This window comes from Akebia trifoliata, chromosome 6 (genome assembly GCF_017979445.1).
Source record: "Akebia trifoliata isolate Shusen 1 chromosome 6, ASM1797944v1, whole genome shotgun sequence".
In the NCBI taxonomy this organism is placed as follows: domain Eukaryota; kingdom Viridiplantae; phylum Streptophyta; class Magnoliopsida; order Ranunculales; family Lardizabalaceae; genus Akebia; species Akebia trifoliata.
The window spans coordinates 21,692,494-21,710,856 of NC_141380.1; positions in this window are offsets into that span (position 1 = coordinate 21,692,494).

The following is an 18,363-nucleotide window of genomic DNA, read 5'->3' on the forward strand; positions in this document are numbered from 1 at the left end:
TAGAGGTACCCTCATCCCGTTATAGTTAACTGTGATGTGCAACAACTTAGTGTGGCTTGCCCCTTCTTTTGGGAGATCTGAGTTCGAGAAGGATAGGATATTATCCACGTAAGTTGCCTCTACTATACTGGCCAGCTAATCTGGAGAAGTATCAAGGGAGACTTGGACTGTGTTTAGTGCTTTGAGAACAACCTCCCTATGAGCAGTGGAAGCCATGAGTAAATCCCATATTAAGATATTGGCCCCTGATTTGTTAACTGCTTGATCATAGAGTTATCTTCTTTGATGTTTTCTTTGATGGGATCTTCTCCTTCTTTCCTTACCAAGGTTGTAGGATTATCAACGCAGAGTTCTTGTGGCTTAAAAACTCTTCCTCCTTGAGTCATATGTCTAACTTCATCACAGGAGAGGGAGAAAGGCTCATCTTCTTCAGTCAACAAGTATGGATCTTCATCTGTCAAAGATACAGGGCTTTTCAGGTTCATTTGAGCCAACAGGTAACTACTGAATGCGGGACTATTGTAACAAGGCGGGGATAACCAATATGTATCAACCAAGGTTAGATCAAATGGTTCATAGTTCATAGTAAAAACCTCATCAGTGAAAGCTATCCCGACAAGGGGGTAACTAGGTGGTTTGACTTAGATTGGATGGATAAGAGAGACGGAATCGAATAATAATGGGGTATGGGAAACCATATTCAGGGTTGGTGGAGGTTGATAGGTAGGTAGTGGATTAGTGGTGACATTTGGTAGGCTAGGGATTGTGACCTTTTTATTGTCAATAAGGTTTTGAATAGCATGGCGCAAGGTGATACATCGATCCGAGTGATGGCCAGAGTCTTGATGGAACTCGTAGAACAAGTTAGAATTGTGTCCAGCTGGCAGGGGATTAGGCAAATGTCGGGGTTGGATAGGGGTAATAAGCCATTTTTTCATCAATTTGTGAAGAGCTATAGTGAGACTCTTCCCTAGATTGGTAAATTGACGCGAAGTTCGAGGTTGACTTGGGTGAACCTGGTTATTAGTCCGGGCTGGGGGTTGAATTGGGGTGGCTGACGTGTTGTCTATGTAGACATGGTTGGTACTAGGTTTGAGAACATAGGGTTTCGTAGATTTGTTATCTGATGGGTTAGAAAGAACCCCAGAGGCAAAAATGTCCTCAAGTTGGCTTCCGGCTTGTAACAAGGACTCAAAAGTAGGGAGATATTGGGCCACTAGGTGCTCAGCATATCCTTGTGAGAGGTTCTTTAGGATAATCGCTACTTGTTCCTTCTCCGAAGGTCCATCCCACATTTGGATAGCCTTGGCCCTCTAACGACCAATGAAATCAGTAAATGTCTCCCCATTTTTCTGTTTAGTTGCTTCCAAATCCCTTCTTGAAGTCTCAATCTCGGTACTATACTTATACTGATGCCAGAAGGCCTTTGACATGCTCTCCCAGGTACCCACAATAATTGGATCTTAAGACATCAGCCAACGTAGTGCTGATCCTGATAAAGTTCTCTGAAACAACAACGTCATCTGTTCGTCGTTGAGTTCCATAATGCGCATGTTGGTAACATACACCTTAAGATGTGTTTTCGCACACCTGTACCACTGAACTTATCCATTTTAGGCATTACAAACTTCTCTGACAATGGATTCTAGGGATGTGATTCAGAGCTTCAATGCCTGCTGCAATTTCATCGATACCCTTTATACTCTTCATAAATGACTCTAATTGAGACATTCTGTTAGCTAACACCGGATTTTCATCAACATACTCTTCATCTCCGTCAAGTTCGAAGACTTCACGTGGACATTTCTCTTCTACCTTCTTTCCTTTTGGGTCATCTAGAGGATTGCCCGTTGATTCCGAGGTCTATTATAACACTTCCACTTTGCCTTTTATACTGTTGATATCATTAGCAAAGGTTGTCAAGATCTTACAGATCTCTGTGAACTCAAATTTTGAAGCCATCTCTGTTCGTTGACTTGGTACTGTAGCTAATTCTTAACCGACTGGACTTACGACTCCAACTAGGAGGTGGAAGCTTGAGTTTGGGCGCAATGATAATCCTATATGACCCCATTAAAGGTAGATTTTGTCAATTTCAGTATTACCCCCTTGATAACATTTTAAAGAATCATTTTATTGAGGTTTGTGAACCAATTGATTAATTAATCCATTCACACAATGAACATTCAAAAAGGAAATAAATATTTATTCAAAAGAAAAATAGTTTTATTGAAAATGATTGACAAAGAAATGTTCTTATTAAAACATCTTTTAACAAATTTGACTTGAACTATTTTTACATGGACGCTTGGCTTTGTCTTGATGGTCATCAGGATTGTTGTCAGGCTTGACCCTCTTGGCTCTAACAACTAGCTCTTTGAATTCTGCTAGTCCGTCTGGATACCCTAAGGTGCGCTTGTTCCAAGCTTTCTCAATGAGATACACTAACTTTTCAGTCAAAGACTCGGAGGAAAAAAAGCTTTGGATTGAGGCAAAGAGGACTCTATAGGTACTTCGTACTGTTCTAGGATAAAATTAGGATGGTAAAAAGATGTTTCTTCTAAACCGATCAGATGGACATAGTAGGATCCTTTGGTTCCTAGAACAGAATGATCAGTCATCCACCAAGGACATCTTAAACCGATATGACGGGAAGACGAGAGTCTAACCATTTGCTCCAAGCCTGGACTGAGTTGTGACTCATTAACAGGTTTCTTTTGGAAAAGTGCTCTGGCCCATACTCGAGGTTTGAAAGAACATCTACAATTTTGAGACTATCACAAAGTCACATATAGAGTAAGTGGGGGCTTCCTTTGAAGCTTTCTCACTTACCATTTTTTATGGCATCTAGACTTGAGAAAGTTTCAGCTAAGATGAGAGGTACTGGGTTGGCTTTCTTTAAGAGTTGAAAGGCTATATCTATGAAGGACTCAAGGATAGTTTGGCCATCACTATTGGAGGTCAGTATGCATTGGGCTAGGATTCCTAGGCACAATTGATAGTCTCTAGTGGCTCACTAGGCTTTTGGTTTTACATTGACTAGATGACTGCGGGAGCGAAACGGGCCTAGTAAAAGTACTAAGTCCAATCTCCGTTATGGACTAAGGCCTTGGCTTCTTCCTTGGAAATGTTCAATCCTGTGACGAGGGCACCAAAATATCCGGTCTTCAATGAGGGCCTGACTAGAGGTCCTGAAGTAAATATCTCCATGATGCCACAGTAATCCTTGTGAGTGGGGCACAAGTGCATATGCCCTATATGGAATATGTGAAGATAGGGGTTCCAACGCTTAGCCATAGCACGTAAGAGGTTCCAGTCTATCTCAAACTCGTGGAAGTAGAGAGCACTCCTCAACATGAATTTTTCAAAATTGATCTTCTCTACAGGGTGCATCCCTATGATGGTTGTTTTGACTAACTGGTCGATCGGGTTATTGCCAGCGGCTAACATCCTGGTTTGACACAAAAGGGTATTTTAGTATACTTCCAAGGTCCATGTAAAATATCAATTATTTTTTATTTGAAAATTTTTGTTCTTATGGAATACATTTTCTTGAAAACACCTTTTCTTGGAAAATATTTTTTTCTAGAGAACACTTCTTTTGGAAAACATTCTTTTCTGAAAAATATTTTTCTTTTGTAAACTATTTTCCTTTTTTAATAATTTGATTTCCATTTTGATTTAAATGGCCTGGTCCATCATGATTGCTGAATCGAGATGGACTGGGTCATTATTGAATTTTTGCAAGAAATGGATTCTTTATTGGGTCGGTGCACCCATTTTAATTTCTAAAAATAAAATTTTTGATCCTTGAGGACAATCATACACTCTGATCTCATCATTCACATACATCAAACAAGGTTCCATTCAATGAACAACCCGGGAACACCCACGATAAGTTTGAGTCGTGGCCTACAGGGAAGGTTTCTAGACTCTAAGCTTGCTATGTGCAATGCATTTTTATCTGGCCACCCTTGCCCAAGTACACCTATATACCTCTCGAGCATACTCAATGAGATGGTATGTGGTGACTTGGTTTGATATACCGTATAGGTGATAATCTAAAACTTCAACTCATTTCTCTGAAGTAAAAAACAGCTAGTTTGATCCCCAGTTGAGAGGCGGCGCATGATGCTGAGCAAGGGCCCACTTAAGTACCTCTCGTCTAGAATAGACGTAATCTATCCCCCTCGTACAATAGGGTACAACGGGGCAGGATCTCGCTTAAGCACTGGTTTTGACCAAGAAGTGTAATTGATGTACTTGGATTATCTTTTATATACCTATGGGTACAAGTCAAGAGTTGTAGCTTTCATAAATGGTTTGGCATCCCACGAGGGGACCGACCACGTATTAGTACTACGTTGGCAATCGGGACATATGACTGTGTGGCTCACAATAAGTCAAAGGTTCAGGTCGCTCCAGCCTGGGTGTATCGATATACCTTTCAGAGTTACCTGATCAGATGGTACTGATGCCCTAGTTTGATATACCCTAAGGTACGTGACTGGAGTTGTGGTTTTCATGAATGACGTCGCATCTCCGAAGAGATCGGGCCACGCACTAGTACCACGTTGGCTATATTGGATGTGCAAGCGTGCAAAACAGTAAACGTGCTAGTGTGTGCAAAATAGGGTCGGGTGTGCCCGAGGCATTTTCTCGAATAAACGGGTCCATGGCCTAATTAAGCCATACAAGCAAAGGTCTTATACCACACAGGTAAAGGCATACATTGATCAGAAACATATTCATATGGTTCAATTTAAGCTTTGAACATGCACATCTCTAGCATTCATCAATTAGCAAATCAATTAATGAATAATGACCTATAATAATTAATTAGATCTAATCATCACAATAGGCACAAATTTTGTAATTTTCATGGTCCAATCAAAAGTTATTTTGGGATGACCCTAACCAAATCTAATATTGAAACATACACACAGAAAAACCATTTATTTCTTTATCCAAATCAAATGGATTTGCACCTTTTTTTTTATGGTCCAATCAAAATTAGTTTGGGTGATCCTAAAATAATTCAAAATTTCAAGGGAGGTCGAATTAAGGATATAACAATGATTGATGAGATAAAGAGGATGTTTTTATGTTTTATTTATTTATTTATTTTTACTTTTTAGAAAACAAGTTGATCTCAATCAAAAGAATTTTATGAAACCAAACAAAACAAAAAGATATATACCCCCATGTTGCTGTCGGCAACATTTAAGACTCGATTTTTTTTTTTTTTTTTTTTGAAAATATTTTTTTTTAAAAAAACTTTCTTATCGATTCAGGGACTTGATGGAGGTATAATTCAATATAAGTTAAACCCCTTAATTGATAGAAAATTGTCCGAGAATTGTGTTAAATTTGCAAGATCCGATTTTAACTCAAACTCTCGATCGATGCTTTCTAATTAATAAAAACCTATAAAAGAGGATGAGATTGGCTTAATGGAACATCATGGTATAACAGATTTTTGGAACTAAATGCGATTGACATCCAATCCCATTGACCTAGGTCATAAGAACCACTGCTATTAAAGAAAGCTTGTTCCATCATCTTAAACCAATCGATATTTGGCCATTAACGTTCTTGGTTATTCATAACGAGAGTAGCAAAAGAAACAAACCCAACAATTTCGACAAAGTTAAAAAAAAAAAACAAGTGAGAAATCGAGATTCAACAAATCTCTATAGAGAACTTCCCATTCGAAATCGAGATCCAAAACACCTATCTTACAAAAACGACTAATTGGACAAAAAATAGCCACCAAAATCGAGACATGAAATGATATTTGAGTGAAAAAAATGCGAAGTAATTAGGAAACAGCGCCCCCTCCCAGTCCCAAAAAAAACAGCCACAAAAAATTGAGAAAAAAATGATATTTGTGATCTCTGATATTAATTGAATCTCCCATCTCATAGAGGAGACATCGCCCCTTACCAGTCCCTTCGTTCGTCATTACTTGTTCTATCCAGAAGTAATCAGGATGAGGGCTGCTTTGGTCGGTTGATACTTAGATCGGTCGAGATTCGCAAACCTAAGTATGGTTTAGGAACCCTTGGGGAGCAAAGCTCTTGAGTCTCTATTGAGACCGATGGAATCAATTGGGGAAGAAGACAGATTCTTTTTATAAAAAACTGTTTTAAAAGGGTTGAAAAAGAAATAAATAAAAATAATTTTCTACTAACAGCACCCCATTGAAAATCATTAGGTTTAAAAGTTTAAATTGCGTTGTACTAGGGACACACCACCAAGAGCTGCTGCCAGCAGAAACTCAAAAGAAAACTTTTTTTTTACTTCTTTTTATTTGCTGTCAATAGGCAGCATGTCTTGCCTACTAAAAAAATTAAACACCTAAATAATAAGCGAAAAAATAAATAAATAATAAAAACAAAAAATTTCTCTCATTTTTTTTAAAACATTATCAAATAACATATCAAACATGTTTCTAAAAAAAAAATCTTTTGTTATCCAAAAACGGATCGACATACCTTAAAAGGAAGAATAACTTTTTTAAAAAAATCCCTTTCGCTTCATTATTCCATCCTCATGATCATTATTCCTCCCCTCAATAAAATTATCCTTTGAAATTTAGTATTATTTCAAATCACCCTAAGTGACTCTCGATTGAACTATAAAAAAGATAATATGCCAGATTAACATACCCAAAATTGAACTGAAATTAATGATTGGACCAAAAAATATAAAAAATGATAAACGAACAATAAAAAGAAACTAAGGTGCTGTTTGTTAAACTGAAAAAAATAAGTGCTGAAACTTATAAGCGCTGAATTTAAGTGCTGAAAAAGTTGTTTGTTTAGATGCTGAATCATATTTGTTACACATTGCTGAAACTGGTAAATTGTCTTTGTTACCCTTATAATCATATTATACATTTTTTGTTTGTTTCAATGCTTATTTATTAATAAACACAATAAAATAGATTATTTCTTATAAAATTAAAATACAATTTATTTTTAAATAATAAATAATACTCAATTCTTCAATTTATAAATAATAATTTATATTTATAATAGCCCACAAATTTCAAATTAAAAATAATAATGTCGTACAAGTCACCAAAATTTGAAATCAACTTTAAAAGAACTTAATTTTGGATGAACAATTTTCGATGGAAATGAAGGATGTGTAATTATAAAAGCACCCTATGAATTAATATGGGCAACTCACACTATAGTCATTTTTTGTTTTGTTTTATATGGGTTAAAGTTTTTGGAATGAGCAAAATTTTAGTGAGGATGGTCTATATGGTCTAGAGATCATCCTCACAAAAAATCAGTCTATTTTGAAACTTCTAACTCGTCAAAAATAATTTTCAAAAAAAAAAAGGGACAATTTACGGTTCTTGAACTTGTTTTGATAGGGTTAGAAGTTTCAAGATGTGCTGATTTTTTGTGAGGATGATCTCCTCATTGTAGAGATCATCCTCACCAAAAATCAACTCATTCCAAAACTTTTAACCCATATAAGACAAAATAATTTAGCTATGGTGTGGGTTTATTAATTTGTGGGGTGTTTATATACTTATCCATGGGATATAAGAGGTAATATCCTTTTAAGAATAAGGGCATACTTGTCCATGCTCAAAAAAATAAAGGGCATACTTGTTCGTGTTGAAAAAAACGAAATGCTTACCGCTTCAACACTTTTTTTCAGCATCAAAATAGTGCTGAATTTTTTTCACTTATTTTCAGCAATAAGTGCTGAAAATATAGAGTAAACAAACGCGCTATTTTGACAAAAGTGTCGAATTTAATTTTTTCAGTAATAAGTGCTGAAAAATAGCACAAACAAACACCACCTAACTAAAAATTAAATAGAATAAAATAAAATAAGAAATAACCGTCCTGATTTGAATCCTCCGAGAGAGGAGAAGGGCCTTCCTTTTGAACTTACGCCTATTGCGCAATTGGAGCTCAGGAACATGATTGACCTCCCTAACTCCATTAGAGCCCTTCCCCTCCTAGGAGAGGGCCTGAACCAATGCTAGCTGCTCAGCTTTAATAACCCGCATACTGCCCTGTCCTTTAGGAGAAGCTAGGTTCTTCTCTTCTTCTTCTTGTTATATCCGTCAAGGGGTGGGTGAGCTTTGGCTGAATGGGAAAGGAAGTGGGGGAAGTCCAGGAAGTTGATGTTCATGGCGTTGAAAGGGGGTTTGCTATAGGGGAAGGTAAAAGTTAGTATAAAAGAAGTGTAAGGGGTAATGGGGAGCTCTTTGCGACCTACTCGGAAGGATGACCAAGAACACGTTGAATAAGTGGGTAAAACAGAAGATGAGGAGAAAAATGTGTCTTTTCCTCTTCGATCTCCCTCATTTGGGATTCCTTGGTGAAAGTACCCTCGATCCGCGGGGTGTGTGGATCTGCTTTTGACCTTTGAGGTTTGGGTGTTGCCACCTAGTTATTACGGTCTAAGAACCGAACATCGACTCTAAACGAATAAATCAACAAATCTACTACAAAAAAATATGGGTCCGAGGATCACGTTACAGGGTTGGAAGGTGTTAAGCACCAATCCCGCCCAACAAACGCCGGTCTCTACTAATTTCCAAATAAACTAAATCGCTAAAAGACCAAAGTAATAATTAAAAAAAATTAAGAAGTTTATACCTTTCCGAAGACAACGTTCTCGTTCCCTCAGATCTGACAGAGTAACTCCTTGTAAAGTATTCCTTGCTTCGTTCTGTCTCCGGATCTGACTTCTAATCTCTGAGGCGAGGTATCTCTTCCTTAGATCTGGATTCTTCAGATTTTTTTATGGATTTCGAGGTATTTTTGAAGGACTTTTAGGTGTTTTTCAAACTAAATTTAAGTATGGGTGTTAAGTAAGGAGTTGGGACTTCAAAATTAGGGTTTATGAGAGGCTAGGAAGCTTTTTGACCTACTTCTCTTAGGGTTTTTTATTTGATACGAAAATAAGGTATGAGGACCCCTATTTATAGATTTTTTTAAGTGTTTGTTTAAATAGAATTAGTGTTTAATTAGAATTGTTTTAGTTAGAGTTATATTTTAATTAGAATTGTTTTAGGTAGAGTTATATTTTAATTAGAATTATTTTAGGTAGAGTTATATTTTAGTTAGAATTCTATTAAATAGAGTTATTATTTAATTAGGATTGTTAAATAGAATTATTATTTAATTAGAACTCTATTAGGGTTTTGACTTTTGGTCTTATTTGATTGACTTTAAGATTTTGACTTTAGTCTTACTTGATTGACTTTAAGATTTTGACTTTAGTCTTACTTGATTGACTTTAATATCTTGACTTTAGTCTTACTTGATTGACTTTAATTTTTTGGAGAACCCCCCTCTATTATATCTTTAATTCTTTGGACCCCCAAATAGAGGGATCCTTGAATAAATATCTTGGCAACCATCAACAATTTTGCCTGAGAGCTTGATTGATCGATTTTTTTGGTTCAAAATTTTAAATTAATTTTATTAATATTTCACTTTAATTATTTAATATTTTATTTATTAATTTCAAAATTTTTAATTATAAAAATTATAAAATTATCGTTTTGCCCTTGGAGATGACTTTTTGCTTTTCAAGTCAGTTTTTGATGTTCTAGGATGTTTTAGAATCGATTTTTTGTAAGAAATTCAATGAAAATATTGGTTTGTGTCATTTATGAAAATTTTGTGTGGAATGGTCGTGAACTTTATGAGGGCATTTTCGTAATTTTGTCAAATTTTGTGAAAATTAGTGAAATGATTTATTTTGTTTCGATTTATTGGTTTATGTGTTTGAATGGGTTTTCCTAAGCGTAACGTAGGCTCTAAGGATATTTTAAGGTTAGGGGTATTTTGATAATTTGATCATTTTTTAGTGATTTTTATCATGAAGCTTCTTTTTGTATGAAAAATGATGATTTCTAAGCTTTTAGGGTTATATTTTCCTAGCATAGCGTGATTTTTATAGTTTTGTTAGTTCGAAATACGTCATTTGGATTTTTGAAACATATCTGGTAACAAAATAAAGTATTGAAATAATCATCCATCATTGGGAACCATTGCGATAGGGTTGACGAGTTGATTAATCAGGCGAATGCAAAAATGGAGTGTCTACACCTGGCTTCTTCCTTTTCTTTTTGGCTGCTCGACGTTGCTTTTTCCTAGTCTCCATAGTAAAAAGGGCAGAAGAATCTACAAATAATACAAAATCAGATTAGACTGACTCGCACAACCAAAATGTAATAAAAAACAAATATTATCAGAAGCCAAAGGTGTGGCTTACCTTGGAAGACCTGAGCAACCCTAAATCCCTCACGAGGGACACTTGAGCCAAATTCCCATTCCCCAGAGATGATTAGGGGATTCTTGTACCACCCTTTATCAGTACTAGGAAGGGAATGCACTAGAGCAATAGCTGCATTTTTAGAGACAATGAGTAGTACCCAGAACTCTAAGAGGTGGCCTTTAAATTATTCTTGGAGAGGAAGTGATTGGGGATTATCCCCAATTCCACTACCTTCTCCACCATGCGATAGAATTTGCCTGACATCTGGCTTGGGGCTCGAATAATTTTGCTTAGCACCTTCTTGATGACAGGAGAGAGAGGGAAGCTTAGATCGAATTTAATTTTGCCAACGTAAATTAAAACTTCCCTCTAACGATGTTCGTCAGAGTAGTTAGGATTTTTGTAAACCTTAATAGATACAGATGTGGAAATCAAAAAATCCTTACAGAGTTGGGCAATGTCTGTAGTCACCCCAATTTGAACGGGCCCCACTTGAAAGGGCCCAAAAATACCAGATTTTCAATAAAATTAGCCGACGGGCCTAAAAGGCCCAATTCATCGACATGCGACGCTTTAATCGAACCAAAGGCCCCTAAGACCCCCTAAAGGACTAGTAGACCCATAAAAAAAGACTTGACCTACCCCCACCTTCACCGCTCCACTCTCAAAACCAAAAACACCCGATTTTCAATAAAATTCACTAACGGACCTAAAAAGCCTGATTTGCCAACACGTGGCATTTTGATCAATCAAATGATTTCAAAAAACCTCAAAAAAATGAATAAAATTTAAAAAATGAGACTTGGGATACCCACCACTTCCCATAACCTTCACCGCTTTGCTCCCGAATAAAAAATACCCTAAGCTCACCTAAGGCCCATAAACCTTCAATTCTCCTAAACCAATCTCTCACCTCCCCTAACTTAAGTTCAACCTCATTTTTACCTAAACCCTAAAACCTATCCATCATTAAAAATCCAATCCAAAATGACCCCAACCAATTCCTAAAACCCAAAGCCCTCCTAAAACCCAAGCCCAACACTACTAAGCCCAAACCCATATCCAATGCATATCAAACCCATAACCCTAACCCACAAGCCACCACCCACATCGAACCAATCATCACTTTTTCATCAAAAATGATAAATGTCATCACCCATCTCACCTCCCTCATCAAACCACCAACTCTTATTACCTTTCTCTAAAAAATTAACTAACTCTTTTCTTTTTTTCTAAAAAATCACATAAACCCACACCTTCCCCTAACCTACCATCATCATTCCCTACTAACCAACCATCACCTTCCCCTAATCTACCACTATCATTACCTACAAACCAATCTCTACAACCTAAACATACATCCCTCTTCTCACATCAAACACTCATTCTTTCCCATCAATTAATCTAAACATCTAATCTCCACACATCTTGCCACATGTCACCATCTCCCTCACCCTCCCAACCACCCTCTTACACCCTCCATTCTCTTAAATCAAACACCATTCAATCATAACCACAATCTTAAACACCCATCATTTTACTTCACTTCACCAAATACTCCACCAAAATGGGTTAGGTAGGATCCAAACCATTTGGGTCAAAAATCACTCATTTACCTTCATTACATAACTACCCTCATCCTAACTCTAAATTTCATACCCCCCACCTTCAAAACTCATTCCATTCTCTACTCTCCCAACATTTCACCCCATTATATCCCTAAAGTATCCTCTAAACCCATATAAATACCCCCTCATCTCCTAAAAAGGACACCCCAAGACTAATAAGAAAAATCACTCTCTCTCTCACAATCATACTCATCCCTCTAATCTCAACTCTCAACTCATATCAACTCTTAACCCTCAATGCTCAACTCTCAATTTTCTCTCAACTCTCTCAAGCAAGTCAAGAAAATTTAAAGGAGACTCATCTTTTGAAGAAAATCAAAGAAGGTCAAGAAGAACAAGGTGGGCTTTAGACAAGGATCACCCCCTCTCTCTCTCTTCTAATTTTCTCTTCTTCTTACACCCCCCTTCTTAACACTTTTGCACACACACCACAATGGTTTGAGTCATCGAAGGGCCCATTTTTCAATAAAGGTGCCTTTAATGGCTTGAGCCAACATCAAAGTTCTTCAAATTTGAGGACACACATCGGATCTCTCCGATTTCTTTTTATTTTATTTTTATTTTAAAAAATGGATTAAATCTGAGGTTACCACCAACGGTGGATGGAGTAGGGTGCCTAACACCTTCCCTACTCCATAAAATAAACCCTCTTACCTTGAATCAAAAGTTGGATCAATTGAGCCATATCCGTACGAGAATCATAAAAATGCCAAAAATAACATATTTTATTAAAAATGCAATCCGGGTGACCATTCACACTCTTTTCCAAAATGAATGGTGGCGACTACAAAACCCCCCTCCCCCAAAGTTGTTGATATATTCAAAAATGAATAAATCACGTGTCCACAGCTTGACGACTCCACTGGGGACTTGTAGGGTCTACCCTCGTGTCAACTCGATCATATTTTATTATAAAAAATTACATAATATTCTTATTTGCAAGCTAACATTGTTTGTTATATTTGTTGTGTTTGTTGTTTAGGTATTTTCTTTTTCTTTATTTACTCCCTTGGGTAAAAAGGAGAAATCTAATTTTTTTTCGTTAGTTATCTAATTACTTTTTATTGTCATTCGTGCATATCATCAAAAAAATAATAAAATAATAATAAAAAATGAAAAAAAATTATTTTTTTTGGCTCAAGTAAAAAACTAGAGGCAATGTACCTTTAGTTTGGACTAACAAACTTAAAAAAAAAGTTTTGTTTTGCCAAGTAGACAGCATAACTTAAACTGATTGTAACTTTCTAGTCCAATCTCCGATTAACCAATACAACATATCGATTTGGAGTATAACGAAATTTTCTTTCAAATGTGACATAGTCAGCAAGATTTTGACAAGTTAGAATCGATTTTTGAGTCCGTTTACTATCTTTTCCGCTAATATTTTTGTTCTGCTTCTTGTAGGGATACAAAATAAGATATATAAATATATATATAAATAAATAATTTTTTGTGCCCCAAGCCAAAAATCAGAGGTAATGTGCCTAAAAAAAATTGCTCAATTTGTTATTTACGTCAATCTTGGAAACTTTCCTCTTGGAGTATATTTTTGTTTTGAGTTTTAAAGCTTCAAAAGATCAAATGGATCACTTTTTCGTTAAACTTAGGGCATACCGCCCGTCACTTTTTCATTGATCAAAATGAAAATTCAAAGCGATCCTTAGTTGGACCATTAAAAAAAATGTCATTTTATGTTAATTCATTCGTTTTTTTAAAAAAACTAAAATAAAAATAATTGGTCGATGCTTAACTATGGATGTGCTATCTTTGTTAATTAATTATTTGAAAAGCCATGGTCTTCATAGATATATTTTAATGTGCCTACATGATCTTAATGTGGATGTGATGGATTTGGCCTTCTTTGATCTATGTGGCATCCATGTATTGATGGTTTGATTTGGCCCATGGGCCCATTCATCTGGAAAATGTCCTGGGCATACCATATCCTATTTGCGCACAACACTAGCACGTTTACTTTATTACATTGCATGCTTGTATGTCCTTAATAGCCAACGTGGCACTAGTGCGTGGCCGGTCTCCTCGAAGATGTAATGTCATTCATGAAAACCATAATTCCAGTCACGTACTGCAAGGTATATAAAACTGGGGCATTAGTACCGTTTGATCAGGTGATTCTGAAAGATATATTGATGCACCCATGCTGGAGCGACCTGAGCCTTTATCCTATTGTAAGCTGTACAGTCACATGTCCCGATTACCAATGTAGTACTACTACGTAGTCGGTCCCCTCACGGGATGCTAAAACTATTTATGAAAGCTACAACCCTAAACTCGTACCTATAAAGTATACTGAAATAATCTAAGTTCACCAATTGCACTTTTTGATCAAAATCAGTGCCTCAACGAGATCCTACCCTGCTGTACTACTGTATTAAAGGGATAGACGACGTCTATTTTAGACGAGAGGTGACTTAAAAGTGCCTTTGCTCAGCATCGTGCGCCACCTCTCAACTGGAGATTAAATTGGTTATTTTTTACTTCAAAGATGTGAGTTGGAGTCTCAGATTATCACCTATACGGTATATCAAACCAAGTCACCGCGTACCGTCTGATTGAATACGCTCGAGAAGTATATAGGTGCACTTAGGCAAGGATGGCTAGATAAATTGCATTGCATGTAGTAAACCAATAGTCTAGAAACCTCCTTATAGGTCATGACTCAAACTTATTGTGGGTGTTCCCGGGTTGTTTTTCGGAAATAGACATTGCAAATTATTGAGATCAGGAAGTTACAGTTTTGTCTTCAAGATAATCAAACTATTTGTTTAACCTGATTCAAAACTATTATATCAATGGGTGCACCGACCCAATAAAGAATCTATTTTAAATATGGCAGTGATTCATAATAACCCAGTTCATCTCGATTTAAATGATCACGATAGGCCATACCATTTGAGTCGAAATGGAATTCAAGTTTTTTTTCATTCGGGTCCAAACCCATTTCAAAAGAAGAAAAATATTTTTCAAAGGAAAAGAAAAGGAAAATGATTTATAAAAGATTTATTATTGCAAAAAAAAAGACTTACAAAGATATGTTTTACATAGACCTTGGAAATGTACTAAGATACCTTTTTGTGTCAACTCAGGATGCTAGCTGTAGGCAATAACCCAATTTACCAGTTGGTCAAAACAACTATCACGAGGATGCACATCGTAAAGAAAATCAACTTTGGAAATTCATGTTGAGATGTACCCTATACTTCCACGAGTTTGAGATAGATTAAAATCTTTTGCGCACCATGACTAAGCGTTGGAACCCTTATCTTCACATCTTCCACATTGGGCATATGCACTTGTGTCCTACTCATGAAGATTATTATGGCATCATGGGGATATCTACTTCAGGTCCTCTAGTCAAGCTTTCATTGAAGATAGGATATTTTGGTAACCTCACCACAGGCCTAAATAGTTCAAGAAAAGAAGCCAATGCCCTAGTCCATAAGAGAAAATTGGATTTAGTACCTTTATTAAGTCCATACCGCTCCCGTAGTCATCCCATCAATGTAAAACCAGAAAACTAGCGAACCACTAGGGACTATTGGTTGTGTTTAGAAATCTTAGCCCAATACATACTGACCTCCAAAAGTGATGGTCAAACTGTCCCTGAGTCCTTTATAGATATAGCTTCCCAACTCTCTAGAAAAGGCAATCTTGTACCTCTCATTCTAGCTGAAACCTTCTCAGGTCTAGATGCCATAAAAAATGATGAAGGAAGAGGTTTCAAAGGAAGCCCTCACCTACTTTATATATGGCTTTGCGATCGTCTTAAAATTGTGGACATTCCTTCAACCCCTGAGTATAGACCAGAGCATTTTTTTAAAAGAAACATATTAGTACGTCACAACTAAGTCAAGGCTTGGAACAAATGGTTGGATTCTCGTCTTGCCCGTCATATTGGGTTAAGATGCCCTTGGTGGATGGCTGACTATCCGGTTCTAGGTACCAAAAGATCTTATTATGTCCATTTGATCGAGCTAGAGGAGACATCTTTCTACAAACCTAGCTTGATCCCAGAACAGTACGGAGTGCGTATAGAGTTTTCGCTGCCTCAACATAAAGATTTTGCTCCTCCAAAACCATTGACTGAAAAGTTAGTGCATCTCATTGAAAAGACTTGGAACAACCACACTTTAAGATATCCAGATGGACCAATAGAGTTCAAAGAGCCAGTCGTTAGAACCAAGAGAAGCAAGTCTAATTGCCCTAACAATTCTGATGACGATCAAAACAATGCCAAGCGTTCATGTAAAAAATAATTTAAGTTAGAGTTATTAAAAGTTGTTATGAAAATCTTATTTGTCAATAAAATTATTTTCCTTTAGTTTCTTTGTGAATAATCATTGCATAAATGAATTATTTAATATGTTGGTGTACAAAATTCAATAAAAACTCAAGATTCACTAAAATGTTATCAAGGGGATAATATTGAAATTGATAATCCACCTCAAATGAGTCCACGACCCATATCCACTTCGAAATGGGTCCACGACCTGTATCCGATTTCGAATCAAGTCCATGATCCATCAGTGATTTGACAAGGATGACAGCCAATTAAACAACTCAACTTGTTTCAATTAATCTACTTTTACAAAATGTCATAACGATTTCGTATCGATGCCAATTCCATGCTGAGGTAATCTTCTTTTTCAAAATATTTCACCGACTCCGTGTCGATACCAGTCTCATGCTGATGTAATTCTTTTTTAATGATATAACGACTCCGTGTCGATGCCAGCTTCGACTGATGTAATTCATTTTTCAAAATGTTTTACCGACTCCGTGTCGATGCCTGCCCCGTATTGATGTAATTTCCGTTTTAAAATGTTTTACCAATTCCGTGTTGATGCCAGTTCTGTGCTGATGCCAGTTTCGTGCTGATATAATCGTTTTTTAATTATACCGGCTTCATGTCGATGCCAGCTCTGGTTTATGTAATTTTCTTTTAAATGTTTTACAGACTTCGTGTCGATGCCAGCTTCGACTGATGTAATTCTTTTTTAAATGTTTTACCGATTTTGTGTCGATGCCAGCTTCGCTGATGTAATTCTTTTGAAAATGTTTTACCAACTCCATGTTGATGCCAGCTCCGTGCTGATGCCAGCTTCGTGGTAATGTAATCGTTTTTTAATTATATCGACTCGGTGTCGATGCCAGCTCCGGCTGAGGTAATTATTTTTCAAAATATTCTTTCAATTCCATGTTGATGCCGGCTCCGTGTTGATGCCAGCTTCGTGCTGATGTAATTCTTTTTTCTCTCAAACGATCCAGCTCCGTACTGATGAACCACGCTTTTTAAATTCACCTAATTAAAATTTCCTTTTGGGTGTTATCCGAATAATTACCAAACTTAATAAAACATCATGCATTTTTCTTTTTGTAAACAAGATAGTAACGTTTGGTCTTCTGTACGCACAAGGTGGTCAAACGAAAGAAATATAAGCAGCCAGAGGTACCTTCGTATTTTCTTAGATCTTCCACCGTTGCCATGAGTTCTTTCGAACCAGCACAACCCACAACGGTCGAAACGTTAGATGTTGATCCAAGAATAATAGCATTATTGAAAATGATTAAGATGCAAGAAAAGATGTTCAGTGCCGTGTTAGCCAACGACAACATTAAACAAGCCCATACAATGTAGCACCATGCGTCAGGGTCAAATCAGGATCTACCCGAGCAACCTCCGTAGGGATCACAGACCACTATGCCTCTCAGTGCCTGAATACCAAAGACCCCACTCTATATTCCACAGAATCGACTACCCCCGGTGGTCATTCCCGATGACGAATGCGAGTACATGACCATAAAGGCCAAAAGTGTAACAGATGAAAAATTAGCTCAGCAAATCAAATCTCTGAAAGAAGAAATGAAGAGGATGAAAGGCCTCAATACTATGAATGGAACTCGGTTCAAGGACCTCTGCTTCTACCCCAATGCTCAATTACCAGGCAAGTTCAAATGTCCGGAGTTCGAAAAGTATAAAGGAGTGGGGTGCTCATTGTCACACTTGATATTATATTGCAGATCAATGTTTCAATATGGCAAGGATGACAGACTATTGGTGCAGCTGTTCCAAAGAAGCTTAACGGGACCAACCCTCAAATGGTTCTCGGGATTGGACCATACATTCATTAAGAGTTGGTAGGACTTGGCTGAAATGTTTTGGCATAATTATCGATTCAACACAGATGTGGGTCTATCAAAATGATATGGCTAAGATGACGAGAAAACAGAGAGAAACAGTGAAAGAATACGCCTAGAGGTGGCGAGAGGCTGTTTCGCAAGTAAGGTCAGCGATGACTGAACAAAAGATGAACACTACGTTTATCTCAACATTAGGGCATGCCTTTTATACTCATCTGGTTGGACACACTATAGGCACCTTCTAAAATCTGGTTCAAGTAACAGATCGGGTCGAGGATGAGATTCGAACCGATCTAATATTTGACTT